General features: G+C 41.4%; 1 protein-coding gene across 14 annotated transcripts in view; it reads right to left on the reverse strand.

The window, feature by feature from the left end:
* The window catches only part of PRLR (prolactin receptor), a 275,125-nt gene that overhangs the window by 95,655 nt on the left and 163,250 nt on the right, over positions 1–16,220 (reverse strand). Inside the window, exons 1-2 of one of the 14 annotated variants that reach the window (XM_045020950.1) lie at positions 10,465–10,541; positions 3,828–4,249 (exon numbers count right to left, since the gene is read on the reverse strand). The exons of 9 other annotated variants lie outside the window; for them this stretch is intronic. The gene's annotated coding sequence lies outside the window, so the exon portion shown is untranslated. Of the gene's footprint in view, positions 1–3,827; positions 4,709–10,088; positions 10,542–16,220 lie in introns of those variants that run through there. 4 more of the 14 variants (XM_045020941.1, XM_045020944.1, XM_045020942.1 and 1 more) reach the window with 4 other exon arrangements.

The following is a 16,220-nucleotide window of genomic DNA, read 5'->3' on the forward strand; positions in this document are numbered from 1 at the left end:
CCCCGCATCCCTCCAGTACCAAATACAACAAACAAGATATCTCAAAAACAATCAAGTAGACAAAACCCATAACACATTTTTAGTGGGAAAGGGAGAATGTGATCAATAAAAGATCCCTTCCTAATCCTCACACACAACAGATTTAATATGTGAAATTTAGCACAGCCAAATGGATGACTAATTGTAAAAGTAAGGGTATTATTGGTATTTCTCATTTTTACAGCACTTTAATGTTCAAACAATGCTTTGAACACATAACTAATTTATCCTCACAACAGCCCTAGGGGATAAGTGGGTAAGTATTCTTATCCCCGTTGTACTGATAGGGAAACTGAGGTGCTTAATTGGTCACTGTTAGCCTGTGTTTCCATTGCTGTTCTTATTTTCCCTCCCTCAACTCTTCCATTGTCTGCTAAAAACACCCACTGCATATGGTCTTAATCTAGATTGCAAACACTTACTACATCTCTCAGCTGTTGTACTATATGTCTGTACAGGCCCTGTAAGAAAGGGGCCAGATCCTCACATGGTCATTCAGATGCAAATGTAATACAAATAGTAACTATTACAACCAGCAGCAGCACCACCACAACATAAGGAGGGCCAGGCTGACTAACTTCTCCCCTTGCCACTTGCTACATATGTGTTCTTTCTCTCTGCCCATGTTTAAGGCTTATTACTGTAATTTATTGAGCGTCTCTGGAGTGAGTTATGTTTGGGCTAAGTAACAAGACTGTAAGACTAAAATACAAATTATCTTGTTTCCTCAGAGTTCCAGACAAGACTGTAAATGTGATTTGGGTTAGAGATAAGCAAGCATTAAAAACATCTGTTACTCCTTTCTCATAAGCAGCAGGGAATAAAATATCTGCGGTACACAGTGATAAATAACTAAAATGCAGTTACTTTTAAGCTAGAATTGTAAAAAACAAAAAACATTGTTTATTTCAAAACACACTAGATTTGCTCTATTAGCTCTGTCAACTTCATTGACAGGCATACCTGAGACCAGCCTTTGGCGTGTGGACTGGAATTTTTCATGGGAGTTAGTCAGCTTAATGTAAGAGATACAAGTGCAAGAAGAATCAGTGGAGCCACAACTCTCAGAAGTCTCAATATTATCTGCATAATATCATAAAGCATCACCTACCTATTTATACACTAACAAATACTAAACATAGGTAAATATGCATATGCTCTATGAAAACTGTATTATGAGAATATTGGGTTATTCTGTTAACCCTTCCCTAACCACTGGTAAAACATCACAGAGTGCACTGGCTCTGATCCCCAAGAAACAATCCTGGCACAATGGAAACAATGGAGAGAGTTATTTGATATTTTGTGGTATCTTTCACCTTGAAGGCTCAGCTTGGCAGGACTTTTGGCCTCTTTCAAGAGGCCATTTTACTTTTACAGGGATGTAGACCTTGTATTCCAAGTAATACAGGAAGTGTTTTCCTATTTTGTAATTGCCATAGGTTTTTAATGCTACATTGTAACTAGAGCTGATTGGGAATTTCCCACAAGAATGATTTGACAGAAAATACCCTTTTAGTAAAACCAACATTTTCTGCAGGCCCCAGACAGGGACTGGAACATGGACAGGCTGGAGCTCAAGGGGAGAAGGGGCCAAGTCTGGGGTAAACAGGCTGAAGAGTCTGTACCCACCAGAGCACACTCCCCTCCAGAGCTTTGAGGACAGCGTTCTCTTGTGGCCACAGACTCTTCTGACCATGCCCCCTAAACTTTGACCCCTTCTGCCCCATCTCCTCCAATGTGTTTCTGTTCCAATGCTGTCTCTTCCCTACCCTGGCTCCTTGTCCTGGTCTCATTCTCCTCACATAGGCAGTCTCACTCCTCAGACTTCGCATCTCAGTTCATCTCCTTGCCCAATTAATCCCAGTATCCCCCACTCCAACTCCCAGTCTAAGTTTACCTCTTCTCCCCTTCCCCTGCTAGTTTCTATTTCCTTCCCCCCTTGCAGATTCCTTGTTTCAGTTGAATCAACCCACCCCTCCCATAGGTTTGGCTGTTGTCCCTTCTGTACTACAATCAAGCAGGCTTCTCCTCCACACTTCCAGGGCCCAGCAGGTGGTCATTGAGAGTACAGGCGAAATAAGCTTTCCATTCTCATTTCAGGTGACTGGGCCTGGCACATCCTGCAACAGAGGTCCCCAAAATGTGGGGTGGGCCTCTCTAGGGGGGCATAGAGGAACATTCTGGGGGCACAGCTGGGGTCCACAGGTGGAAGGGAAGGAGCACCACCTACCTCTGCTCCTGGCTGCACGCACAGGGCTCTGGCCGCTGGCCTCGACCTCTGGCCAAGGCTCTGCTCCCGCCCCCAGCTCTGCTCCCGCTGCCTCCTGGGGCGGGAGCAGAGCCTTGGCCAGGGGTCAAGGCCAGCCTCAGCTCTTTTACCTCCGTCCGTGCCATGAGGAGCGGGCATGGGCAGAAGTAAGGGGAGGCATGAGGTAAAAAGTTTGTGGCCCACTGGCCCACAGCAACCCTGAGCTGTAACTGCAGGGAAAGTCCTGCTCAGCCTCCTGCTGCACCAAACTAGAACATGCCCGGTGTGGACAGAATCACTGAGACAGCCGAGAAAACTGAAGAGTCTCTACTGAGCATGTGCAAACTGCAGTTTTTCAAAGGCTTATAACTTGGCCAAATTTGGGCAGATTTTCACATGGATGGAAAAAGGCATATCCCTCACACAAAGGCCACGCCCCAGCCAAATTTCAAATCCATGCTTCAAAGAAAAGGTTTCAAGAATTTTTTAACATGGACAAAACAATGTGTTTTTTCCATAGCCTCATTCTTGAAAATGGCCAAACTGTTATAGCTGAAATTTCCTAAAAAATTCAGCCTGACCTCGCATGGAAAATTTCAGCTCAAACAGTTAAAGTTTGGCAAAGTCATGAGCAACTGAAACAAGGTCTTCATAATGGGAAGTGTTGGGCAACCTTCATAACAGACGGTGCTATCAGCCCCACCTATAACATATGTACATATTTACAACATCAAGATCACAGAACTATAATTCCCTTTGAAGTCAGTGGGACCCCATTTTGTAGCCAAAGAGAATTTAGCATTAAAATATTGCTTTAAAAATAATCAAGGAGAGCCCAAGAGCTGAACCCCAACTCGAACAAAAAATTCAAATGGAAGACAAAGCAAAAATGTATATGACACACATTCTGTTCTTTGTTCATTTGTTTTCCAACCCAGATCATTTGTTAAATTTTGCCTTTTATTGCAGATGCTTATAACCTAGCTGACTGTTTTCCCCCCTCAGATCACCAAGCATGACTTATAATTAATTAATTAAATTTTTGCTTTAAAAAGGTCATTGCCTTCAACTTCTGTCAGAATGCACTCTCATGATTTTGTCCACCACTAAGAAGGATAGGAAAATATAATGGGTTCTTTCTGAGCATACTGCAGGCTTAGCCAGTTAACTTGGTAAACAAAATATAGCTACAAGTAACAGTGTCCAAGCAATTAAATCTGGTTTCAATCTGGTTCACTTGCCAAATTATCTGTGGAAAAGAAAACTACTATAAATTCAAATTAATTTTCTTCAGTAGATTTTACTCTACTGCTATAATCTAATCCCCATTTCTTTTACTGCAGAGAATAATTGTCTCTCTCCAATACTGCTATACCAATGCTATAAATGATTTCAGACTCACATTTTCTATCCCATTGGTAAAAAATATCCAAACCTACAAAACCGTATTTATAGGTAACCCTGTGTAATGAAAACATATTAACAACAAGGCTTGACAGTTAGCGATATGGAACTGCAGGTTCATAGAGGAGAATACCTTTCTTCCCAAAAGGTCCAGTCTCTGAGTTCAAGTCAGCGGGAATGGTCTTAGGATGTTGTGACCTTGCTGTGTCCATAGCTGCCTGCACCACCAGTGAGTTGGGTGCTGGATGGATGAAAAAAGGAAAAAAAACTCTACTCCTTTGGCCAGGGTAAAACAGCATCTCTCAGCTCTTCGAGGTGTGGAGGCCCAAGAGGGTAGGTTATACCAGACCAGTCTGGCTGGTTCCATGTTGGCCTCATTAACTGGAAGCGCCATCTTGCTTGGACCTGGATGTTGCAGAATGTCAAGTAGCTGGTGTTGGGAATCCTGGACCTCCTTTAGTGGGATCTGAAGGTCATTTGCTATCCTCTGCAGTAGCTCCTGGTACTGCCTATGATCATCTGGCAGAGACAGCAGGGATGGAGTGATTGCTTTGCCTGCAGACAAGGAGGAGATAGATCCCTGTCAGTACTGTCAGCACCTGTGGATCTGTATCAGTTTCCTCCTCCTCACACTCAGATGGAACCAGCAGATGCCAAGTGGACTAAGTCTGGTAGGATTTGTGGATGGACCCAGGACATCTGCCACGGACCCCAGTAGGGCTAGTTGAGGGGGACCTCATGGCATTGGGTACTGGTAGTCCCTGGGAAAGTCATATCTGGTTTGGATCTCCCACTTCCTGTCAGGACTCATCTCTCTGTGAGGAGATAAAGGACCAGCTGGAGCATCAGACTCGTCCAAGTTGGAAATGTGCTCTCTCTCCACTGGTGGGGTTGATGGTACCAGAGGTGAACATTCCTGCCTGAAGGCTGAGGCAGAGATGGTTCCTGTGTTACTGAAGTAGTTTTGTCCTCAGCAATGTCCCTCAGAAGGACTGGGCCAGAGAGGAGAGGGGACTGAGAGTAAGGGATAAAGATATCATTCAGTGAGACATAACTGTCAAATAGGTCCTGGTGTTCAGAGCATTCTGGTGGTTGGGACTGATGGTTCTGATGTATCCCAAGACATTGTGAGCAGCTGGTCCTTCAAAGGATTGGCTGCTACTATCAAAGAATATGATCCAGCATTCTTGGATGGAGCTGGTGGATGCCAATTTTGATATTTAGAAGTTGGAGCCTGCAATGGAATTGACGTTTCTTTTTATAGAATTATAGACTTTAAGGTCAGAAGGGACCATTATGATCATCTAGTCTGACCTCCTGCACAGTTGGGGTATTTCTTCCAATGTGCATTACTTTTTTATCCTTCTGTATGGAGGGGTCTTGTATGGTCCTGAGCTCTTGGGACCCATGCCAAAAGGCCCACCTGCCCTGTATGGGAAGGGATCTCTTCTCATAGGAACAGACCTGATGGGGATCTGTCCTTGTAACCCTGAGAGTGCCCCTTACTCCATGGATGAGTCCTTGGGCTTGGCAGCTCTAAGCTTTACTCCCAAGCTTGTGCTTGGTAAGGCGCTGCTTGTCAGTTGGACAGTCTACAGGGGCATGGGGGTCTCCCTGGCTTAGATCAGAATGAGGTCTCAGTCTTCTCCATAAGGTGTTTCCCCAACTGAAGCTCGTGAACTTTGTATGTTTTCAGGGAAAATTAATGACAGATGCTGCACGTTGCAGAGATATTCATCTCACCCAAACAATAGAGGTAGTGTTTATGGTCATTGCTCATGGAGAAGGAGCAAAGGTAAGAGATGCAATTCTTGATCATAGTCCCAGACTGTGGACAGGGACTCCCCAGCAAGGGGAAAAACAAGTTGTACTAACTATTCTATAAAAACTCTAACTATGCTAATATAAAAACTATTCACAGTATCTATTTCCAGGCTATAAAAAAGAAGCTAGAAAAATCTGTGGACACACATGACTCTGACTCAGGCCATGCAGCAATAAAAAGGAACTGGAGAGGCATCGACCTGAACTGCCTCTTATGCTCTCAGTCTGGAGCACAAGGAGAACAACTACATATGTGTGGGCCAATGGACACCGCTTGTTAAGAATTTCCAGGCTCGGGTGCATGGCACCATGCATACCCATGTGTAGGATACCCATTGGGACCACCACTCAAAGAAGATCTAGAAGTTACACAAAAGCAGTTAAGTGCCTATCTAGACATTTATTGCTATCAGGGTATTCCCGTGGAAGACGGATGACGGCTTGCTAAGCTACAATTGCATACAAGCTATTTTTTAAGATATGTTTTCTCTGTAATGATTTTGTTCTGAATAAATAGTACTTTGCTTTATGAAAGTTGGCTAATCACTGGTTAACCCTGTTGTTGTCCCAGAAGAGAATGGGACTGTAGGTGTTGAATTAACGTCAGACCTGCTGAGATAATCACAGTAAATTGCAGAATTCTGCAGCCTAGGATCCAGATCTGGAGGGAGGGAGTTACAGGACTCTGCTCCAAGACAGATGATAGCTAGAGGCCTGAGACCAAAGGGGGTGCCCTTGAGGACACCCCAAAGGGGTGAGAGGTGCAGTTAAATCAGGGACGATGAGTGCCATCTCCACCCTTGCTACCCACTGTATCTCTTTAAACAGGTTGTGGCCAGTGAATGTTAACATTCCAGTCATGTGCATTTCCCCACCAAGTTTCAGTAATGCCAGTTATACTTACTACAGCACATGCCAGTTGTGACAAAAAACATGACCAAGCAGCTGGGAGGTAGAAGAGCTGGGGCAGAGTGAGGAAAGGGGAGTGCAAACTGCACATACTCAAAGGGTAACAAAGGTACTCAGCAGTGTTTAGACTCTCAAAGACCCCCCTCCCCTCAAGGTATGTCAAGGTACACTCTATTATACCTCAGACTGATCAATTTGATTACAGAATGTGTTTAACATTATTTGTCTAAAATATATTCAATATCATGCAAGTCATTCTGAGGTTTAATAAATGGCTTATAAGGGCATTTAAAACTGCACACTTGTGTGTTTTTACACTCCCCTATATTACACACACACACACACCCATCCCACATGGCTGCAGTCCATGAAGTAAGTGCTTGGGGAATGTGGGCGATATGCAGAAGAGCACTGGAGGCATATGCTGTTCCGCAGAGGTGTGCTATGCATGCAAATTTTAATAGGAAATATCCTTGTTCTGTGGCTTCTACCAAGTGGAAATAAGAAATTAATGAAAGATAATGCCACTAAATTGCAAACACCTTCCCAACAAATAAGGGTGCTTTTAGTCCAATACTTCACTGAATTAGAATATCCTCCTGGACATATGAAATCTGATGGGATTTACTATCTCAGATATACCCTAGCCTTGCAATTTTCTGATGCTCACACTGCAAAGGGTTTAGAGGTGTTTTTAGTCTTAATCCTCAGGCTGCTGCAGTTATGTATGGCATGCTTCAACCACATTCATTTGGCTGGCAAAGTGGAAAAACTGTGTCAGCCCAATCTTTAAATGTAGGCTTTTCCAGATGTGGCTTTGCTATTAAACCACACGTGTTTCTGTTATATACAATTATCTACACCATTTCTGTTGTAAAAAAAATTAAAGTTAGCCCTGAACTTAAGCCCACAATCTGTGAAGACTTGAATTTGGAATTTTTCACCCACTACATGTGTGTGTCAAGGGGCATGTATAGGAAAGCCATATATTTAACCTAGATCCTGGAATACTTACGTAGTCCTTTCTCAAACAAGCACTCTCATTGGATGGGGCTTGTTTTCAATTAATTACTTCTTACTTACTTCTGGTAATGCTCAGAATGTGCTAAGCATTTTGTAGACATAAATGGTTGCATCAATAGACCCACTGATCATCCTATAATTGTGTGATGTTACCACAGCAACCCAAAGAAGGGGAAAAGATGCTGCACACACCATTTAGTCATTATAGGAACCTTACAGGTTTTATAAATCCATTACACACAGTGCAGGTTTTGGGGAAGGAGAGAGGAAGGTTTCTTAAATAATTTTAAAAGAGAGTTTTGACTCCTATTAAGGTCCAGGGCCATAAATCAAATACATCTCCAGCAGGAATGGATATGAGTGGTTTAAAAAAAAAATTACCGTTGCCCTACTTTTCATCAGTATATGAACTCAACATACGGTAGGATCCAATTGCCAAAAGGCTTCTGATGACATTTCTAGAGCTTGGCAAAAAGCCTAGACACTTGAGTGCAAATTCGAATAACTGGAATATAAATGGCCCACATTATGGCAAGCATAAGACAATGCACTGATACTACGCAGAGCCTGGTGAAACAACTATGGGCACAGTGGAAGCTATTGAAAATTATTTTGTTTAGAGGAAAAGTTATGCAAAGTGGGTATTATATACTCTGCTCCCATGGGCCTCACTTTATCCTCAAATGTATGCACCCTTGGTGAGAACCATGTCTGCTCATCTTAGAACAAATTTTAGCCGTATATGTAGCACACTAGTTGAATAACTCCCTTTAAAGCTAATGGAAGGTGCAAGGATGACACCCTCTCCTCTCCTTGTGTATCTGGCTGAGCGTTCTGGTACTAAAGCTGGGAGAATAATGAAAAGAGAATTCTGTAAATACTTGCTCAAATTAAAAATTAAGTCTGCTTGGCTGTGTCGTCACATCCTTTTTGTGTTTGCTTTCTACAAATGAGTTTACTAGCAGGAATGTTCACAGAAACAACACATTTTAAGTACTAGGGAGTATTCACCAAAATGAATTTATAATGAAGAATAATCACACTGGAAATTTGATTCTAAGATTGGCTCTGCCTTTCAGAGAACAGAAATAATATGCAATGGATGTGATCAATCAAAACTAACCACCACAACTCAAATTATGAGTTCATGGATTTGCAGTGAACTGCTTGCAAACAATCTCCAGCTGAAGAATTATTGGTACTAATTATGTGGTGAATAAAATTTAAAGAAATAAATTTGAGAAAACTAAACTTGTAGACAGTTCATGTACAAGGGGAAAAGAGGCAAAATAAATGATCAGCCTGGGAAAATCCTATTGTTCAGAAATCTAGGGCATGTAGAAGTGCTGTGTGTGCAAGAAGACATGCCAGATTTCCTGCTCAATGCAAAAAGACAAACAGGGGAGGCTGGACTGAGTGATATCAGCCACAGCAGGACTCAGATGCCAGTCAAAGGGCAGGCAGCTGGAGGAGTTGGAAGGGAATGGAGTACATAAGAACATAAGAATGGCCGTACTGGGTCAGACCAAAGCTCCATCTAGCCCAGTATCCTGTCTACCAACAGTGGCCAATGCCAGGTGCCCCAGAGGGAGTGAACCCAACAGGCAATGATCAAGTGATCTCTCTCCTGCCATCCATCTCCATCCTCTGACAAACAGTGGCTAGGGACACCCTTCCTTACCCATCCTAGCTAGTATCCATTAACAGACAACCTCCATGAATTTATCCAATTCTCTTTTAAACGCTGTTATAGACCTAGCCTTCACAACCTCCTCAGGCAAGGAGTTCCACAAGTTGACTGTGTGCTGTGTGAAGAAGAATTTCCTTTTATTTATCTTAAACCTGTTGCCCATTAATTTCATTTGGTGGCCCCTAGTTCTTGTATTATGGAAACAAGTAAATAACTTTTCCCTATTTACTTTCTCCACACCACTCATGATTTTATATACCCCTATCGTATCCCCCCCTTAGTCGCCTCCCTTTGCTGCTCCAGCTGGGTGGCAGGTTGGTTCCCCGCGGCTCCTCCTCTCACTTTGCTGCTACAGCCACTGCGCAGGTTTTTTTTTTTTTTGCTTGGAGCGGCAAAAAAGCCAGAGCTGGCCCTGCTTGAATCGTGCTACACTAAAACCCACAGTGTGAAAAATTATACCAGAGGTTACTGCAAAGTCTTTTAGGGAAACATCTAAAAAGGTCCATAGAAAGCTAGCTTTATTGCTGTGCTTGCTGGTGCAGCCAATGGCAGGATTGTAGTGGAGCAAGAGTCAGTCAGATTTGGGCAGAATGAGAAAGCTTGTCCTTTCTTGCCACAGTTACTGGGGAAATCACCTCTGACCCCTTCGCTCTCTTAATGTGCACCCTCCTTTCAGATCTCAGGCCTTTTTCTGTCACCTCCATCTTGGGGTGGAATCACACAATTTTCCCACTCTCGGAGCAGGACTTGGGCTGCAGTCCCCTGGTACTAACCATGGACAGGTCAGCAGGCCTGACTCAGGTTCAGGTTTCCTCTGGGAGAAATAATATTGGTAACCAGTGACCAGCCAGCTTCCTTAAAGCAAAGTATTATTTATATTATTTATTTAGAACCAAAAGCTTTTAATGAGTAAACAAGATATTAAAAACAACAAACCAATCTACACACTTGCCTGTCTTTGCTGGAGTCTTACCATTTCCTGGGAAGACCTCCATTGCTTTCTGACATTCCCCCAGGCCTTGTGTCCCTAGTCTGTTCTCACCAGGAACTGAACCCCCCTTCTTCTCCCGAGAAGGGTTTTTTAAACTGTTTAGAATTATTTTGATTTCTTTGTTCTCAGCATTAGCTGAACAGCTATTTCACTTCAGCCAGAACCTGGAAGTATGCCATTGTCTTGTAATTGATCCCCAATAGTTTGATCAGAGGCTGCTTATCGGGAAGCTATGAAGTTGACCTCCTCTTTGTTTTTCACACTGCCCCCCTGTAATCTAGATCAATGCATTTGCACAGGAAGGTCTTATAATCAAATATACAATAACTTCACCTCACTGACTGAATCCCATACAGTGTTCATAGAATGATAATATCTCAGTATTCTTAGATTATTACATAGCATCTCCCTGTCCTTCAAATTCCCTTTGTTGACATAGCAGAATTGGAATCTGGGACAGTTGATGGCATCACACAGGGAATGAAAATAGCTTCAGGAGTGGTGGGAATTAAAGATGAAAAGTTTTGATTAAAACTGGTTGGCCTGAATTTAGATGATGTAGCAACGAGTATGGGCTGTTGTTTAAATTGTACGCAGGTCATGTTTAGACAAGATACCCTTCATGGTATTGCTGCTGTGCACTCCATCAACCACAGCCTTGCTATTCCAGATTGCCAGAAAGATTATCTCTTGCTGAAAGAGTTTGAAAATTAGTTTGAAAGGCATTTTCAAATTTTATTAAAGTCCCAGAAGGCAATGGCAACTTCAAGCTCTTCCTGTTGCTTTGAGGTAAACGCGAGTTATTTAATCACTATTCACCATGTAAGCTGAGCTGCTAGTCAGTCCCGAGGACTGAAGGCAATGAACAAAAATTATCATTTGATTGCTACTTGTTGAAAACAAATTGCACAGTTGCATTCATGGGCCAACAAAACCCAAGTTAGGGGCATTCTTAAGAGATATCAAGGCAGGCATCTTTGTGGGGACACTGTATTTCAAGATGGACTTAAGAAATCTTCAGTCAGATTGATGATTTCTGTCTGGGGCTTTGCAAAAACTGGAAAGTGCTATGCTGGAATTCACAGCAGCAAGGCCCCCCTGGCTTTTACATTCAAAATCTTATGCTTAGGGATGGCAAATTTAAAAAGACGTAAATATATCTGTATCTTTAGAGGTAAAGACTACCAAAAAAATCAAATGTATATGTCTGAAATTGCCTTTCAAGGTATGGACACACCTTTCACCAGGCTACAGCAACTACTATTAACATGGGTTCAGTGCTTTGACTACAAACAGTGGCATAGTGATGATTTAAAAAAAAAAAAAAAAGAATTGACCTACTGTGGCAATGTACAAACCAGTTTACACCAATATTAAATGGAAGAAGAAAAGGAGAGTGCTCTTGTAGGTTTGATGGTATTTATGTGTAATTCAACAAATGACAGTGCATATGCATGTTTTTCAAAGTTTTTAACCATCATTTCAGAATATTTTGCTCTTGATGGAAACATTGTCCCCATGGTCTTGTCACATTGCATTGGTAGAACCATGAGATTTCCACACTCAACTTAATCAAAAGAGCCCACACATGTATATGCAGTGAAGCATTCTCCAGGGCTTGGTGCCGATATAAGTGAATGGGCCAAGTTTAGGCATTTTCCAGGCCCATCAGTCCATCTTCTATTGATGGGTGACTAAGGACAAACCCTATTCCTGGACAGTCACAGTGAATGCTCAATAGCCGCCAGCACCATGGAGCACTAGACTAGTGCTATTCAGTAGGATCAGGTTTAGACTGCAATCCAGATGGACAGCTACGTAATTATTTACTCATTAGTATTTTTATTTGATTCTCAAAATTATTATACAGTCTCAGGTGTAATTCTTGAGCTGGTGGTGGCAGTGGCATATTAATTTATAGTTTTGGAGTCATTTTAATAAATATAAGATCACATGAAGGTATAACATATTTAAGCAAGAGGATGAAGATGAGAACAAGAAGAATGCAGAGAAAGGTCTTTAGACAATCACAGCAGCAATATATTTCATTTTAAATTTACCTGAGAGAATAAGTCTACTTCATTACAATTGGGACCACTAAGTTGTCTTGTTAGACAACCAAATGTGAAATCTAAGCTGCAAAGGGACAAGAAATCAGAATTTTTTTTCCTAGCCTTTAAATTATTCATTATGATTTAGTTATACAGTTCTCCGGTGCGCAATTAGAGCTGGATGGGAAATGATTTTTGCATTCTGTGCATATTTTTGAGAGTTCACATTTTTTTCATCTCAAATCAGGATAAAAAGTCAAAAATCTCAAAAATAATCAGAAACAGAAAAAAATGATTTTGTTCTCATTTTCGGTCAAAAGAGTTTTGTTTTGATAATTTAGAAACATTTAGATTTTACCCTTTTTAACCTATTTTTAGTCTAATTAGCTTAAAATTAGAAACAAAAAGCTGTTTCAAACCAAAACACTGGAATTTTTCATTTTAAAAATGTCAAAATGTTTCATTTCAACAATTTCAGAACTTTTTTTCTGGACTTTTTTCAAGCTGAGAAACTTGTAGAGCCTGGCCCTCTTTTGCGAACAGTTCTAATTTTGACATTTTTTAACAACAAAAAAACAATTTATTGAAAAATTCCCAACCAGCTCTATGTATACTAATAAATGCAATTGGTATTTTTCTTGAACTATACAGACTTTTTAAAATATAAGTTTTACATTTCTCTAAATCTTTAAAAGCTTGAACTAGAAGCCTAATAACTCAATGTGATATTTGAAAATATTGGCTGTTATTTGTGGCTGTACCCATGCCTTGAAATAAGGGACAGTTACAGAATCCCTGTGTTCGAGACAAAAATTACTAAGTTACTATGGCCTAGATTGGGTTCTTAGTAACCAGCCCATAGTACCTCTACAAAAACACAGGCCTCTCCCACTGGGCTAAAGGGGAACTCTAAATAACAGTAGTCGTAAGTCCCCTGTTGTTTCAGTGGGCAGCTACCAGAGGTTATTGTGGTTCACTCACACATACTAAGTCAGCAGAGGAGAATTTGTGATGATATATTAGACTAATAGCCCATTACATCTAAAGTTTTGCCCAGCAGTGTATAATACCTATTTTAGCAGGAGGTGAAACACTGTGCTCCTGCCCAATTGTTATATCGGGGCCAAGAACTCTTCCTGACCCTATCAAGGCAATCAACACCAATGTTCCTATGCTGTGGACAGGAGACAAGAAAATTAATCAGATCACAGGACTGGTTCGTGAGATTTGACTAATTCCAAGCCAGTATTCTTATTCTTCTATGCAGGACTGCTGTCTCTAACTGTTTATTACCAGACATATTTGGAAAAAAATATATTTCTGACAAGTTTTTAAAAAAGCAAGAAAAATATTTTTGTCTAGCATAATCTTAAAAGCAGAATTATGCATGTATATAACCATTTCTGTAGCAATTGATGAGAAAGAACCGGGCAGCAAGGAGACTGGTTTTAACAAAGCAATTACTGCATTGAAGCACCTTTTTCCCCAGCAGATTCCATTCTTGGAATTTTGGGACAATTTACACACAGTTACTTTGAAGAGATGACCAAGTCTAGTTATAAGAATTCTAAGAATAGCTTCTTCTTTGATGGCTAACAACAACTATTTTAAGTGTTAACAGCTGTGTAATGGTGGTTATATTCCTCTCCTACTGAACGACAAGATTTTCTAGAGGTGATATGTGAAAAATCAAGCTCTTGTTCCCTCTGGTTCTCCCAACCTGGCCCCTCTTTACTCAAGCCCCAATTTTTCCTCCAGTGCTGCATGCATACAATTTGCTCCATGCCCTCCCTGCTTATCTCCACGTGTCCCTCCTCAACATTGCTGCATGTTCCCTTGGTCTTCTACAGACCAATGTTCCCATTCCCTGGTGTCCCCGCACACGGCTCTGAGCCACCACATCTCCAATAGTCCACATATTTTCCTTATTCTATTCCATAGCCCTTCTCATCATTATGTTCCCCTCACCCATACCACTGTTCCCCACTCTGCCCCCCACTTCAGTTTTTATATGTTAATATGTAGCAATGCAGACACACGTGAACATTTAAAAGCTGAATGTAGTATGCATGGGACACGTTGTGGGGCAAGCTGGAGGAACAAGGCTGCGTGAGGTGAGGGACCATAAGGGAAAATGTAAGTATGGAGGAAACCATGCAAGTGGACCTAGGGTATTGGGGAGGGCGGGGGAGAAGTTCACTTCTGTGGAACTGAAGTAGGGCTGGACAGGGGAAACATTGGCTCACAGAGAAATACATATCAACACTGATAATGACTAATCATGCAAATAACTAGCATTGATACATGTTTATTGAAAAAGCTGACAAATTCCACAACGAACACAAACTTTGTTAACTTTTGATTATGCAAATCCTGCCAGTACAAAGTGTAAACAGCAAGGAAATTTGCAGATACATCATTCAATATCTCACTGACAGTCAGTTCATCACTTCTCCTTCTGAATTTCAACTACCTTTCTTCTACCACTCAGAGGGCATCTCTCTCCACCTTCACCATGCATGGTCAGCAACATGCAGCCATAAATCCAACACACCAAGGCACAAGCAAAATGTCAATCCTGTAATTTGTACAGGAGAGTTACTACCAAATTTAGATCAATCACTAACAACATAGATAATCCAGTCACATAACTTTACAGAAAAACATCTCACTGACGTCATTTGCAAACTGATACCTCACATATTTACACATAGCAAAATAAAGCCACGTACAGAACTAAGGACAAATGTAATTTATGAAGGCTCAACAAACCCTACATGAAACATAAAACCAAGTAATAAACATGGTTGGAGATAAGACTGCAGGTTGGATGTTCACGATTAGGGTGGAGATGTAAGATGTGGGTGGTGGCTTTCTGTTTGCTCAGGGTGAAATGGCCCTCTTCCCACACAAGGCCAGTGTAATTGGGCTTTATAAAGTGAAATCTCTTGAGGTGGAGGTATCGAAACCACCGAACCACCTGCAGGGCAGGTCTTGGAACTGAGGACAAACTGTCTACTGTCATTATTCCATTCTGTAAGCTGGGGTAGTGGCCATTACTCTTCTGCAGATGCTACATGAGATTTCTGGGGTACTGAGTCTGTGAAACTGCAGTTCCAGTGGCCCATCTGTTGGCTCTTCTATGTTCACCCATTCAGAGCTGGTATGCAGCCAAGTTTCTTCCCAGTGCACTGATGATGCACATACCTCCATATGAGTCTGTTCTATTTGTTCCCTACAAAAGTAGGGCTTAAGTGGCACAGAGGGTCTTATGCACTTGGGTGAATCCTACCCTTTGCAAAGGGCATTCCTCCTTGCTTGGCAGTTCAAAAAAAACAACAACAAAACACCTTTTGCTTTTGAAAATGGCTCTGGAGAATGTGTGTTTGTACAAAAGTTCTTGTAGCATTATTTAATTCTTCATACATAATACACTATGGTTATTATACTTTCAGTATAATAAACAGATACTGTAGGCTTGGGAAGAAAAACCTGTCTGTTAAAGATCTGATAAAAAAGAAAAAAAGTCTGAACTTTTATTCCTACCATCGAAGTGTTGGCTCCTTGACAAACCATATTTTGATACATCAAGACTGGGCTTGGCTGATGACTCCAATCATCAGTGCTTACTTTTACAAACTCTTCATCTCTCTCATATCCAGCTGGCTCCACCCATCCTCCACATCACTGTATCCGTTCTCCACCTGGGCTTGTACCCTTACCAGATCATTATATTTCTTCTATTCTCCTGTCTCTACCTATTCTCCACCTGCTTGCTGTAACACGATTTTACAACATCACTAGTATACACTGAAATAGTTGTATGAATGAAACACAGTACAATTAAATTGCGCTAAGCTATATTGCACTCCTATTACTTATTTCAATATGAGAATTTTAAAAGAGAGGGGAAAGTGAGACACAGGGAAAAAAATCCAGAACAGGATCCATGCATTTATGGTAAATGTGTATGTCGGAGTTCTTACTTTGCTTTGTAAATAGTACTATGAGGCTGTTGCTTTGGTAGCTGTTAAACTT

This window comes from Mauremys mutica, chromosome 6, assembly GCF_020497125.1.
Source record: "Mauremys mutica isolate MM-2020 ecotype Southern chromosome 6, ASM2049712v1, whole genome shotgun sequence".
Classification (NCBI taxonomy): Eukaryota; Metazoa; Chordata; order Testudines; family Geoemydidae; genus Mauremys; species Mauremys mutica.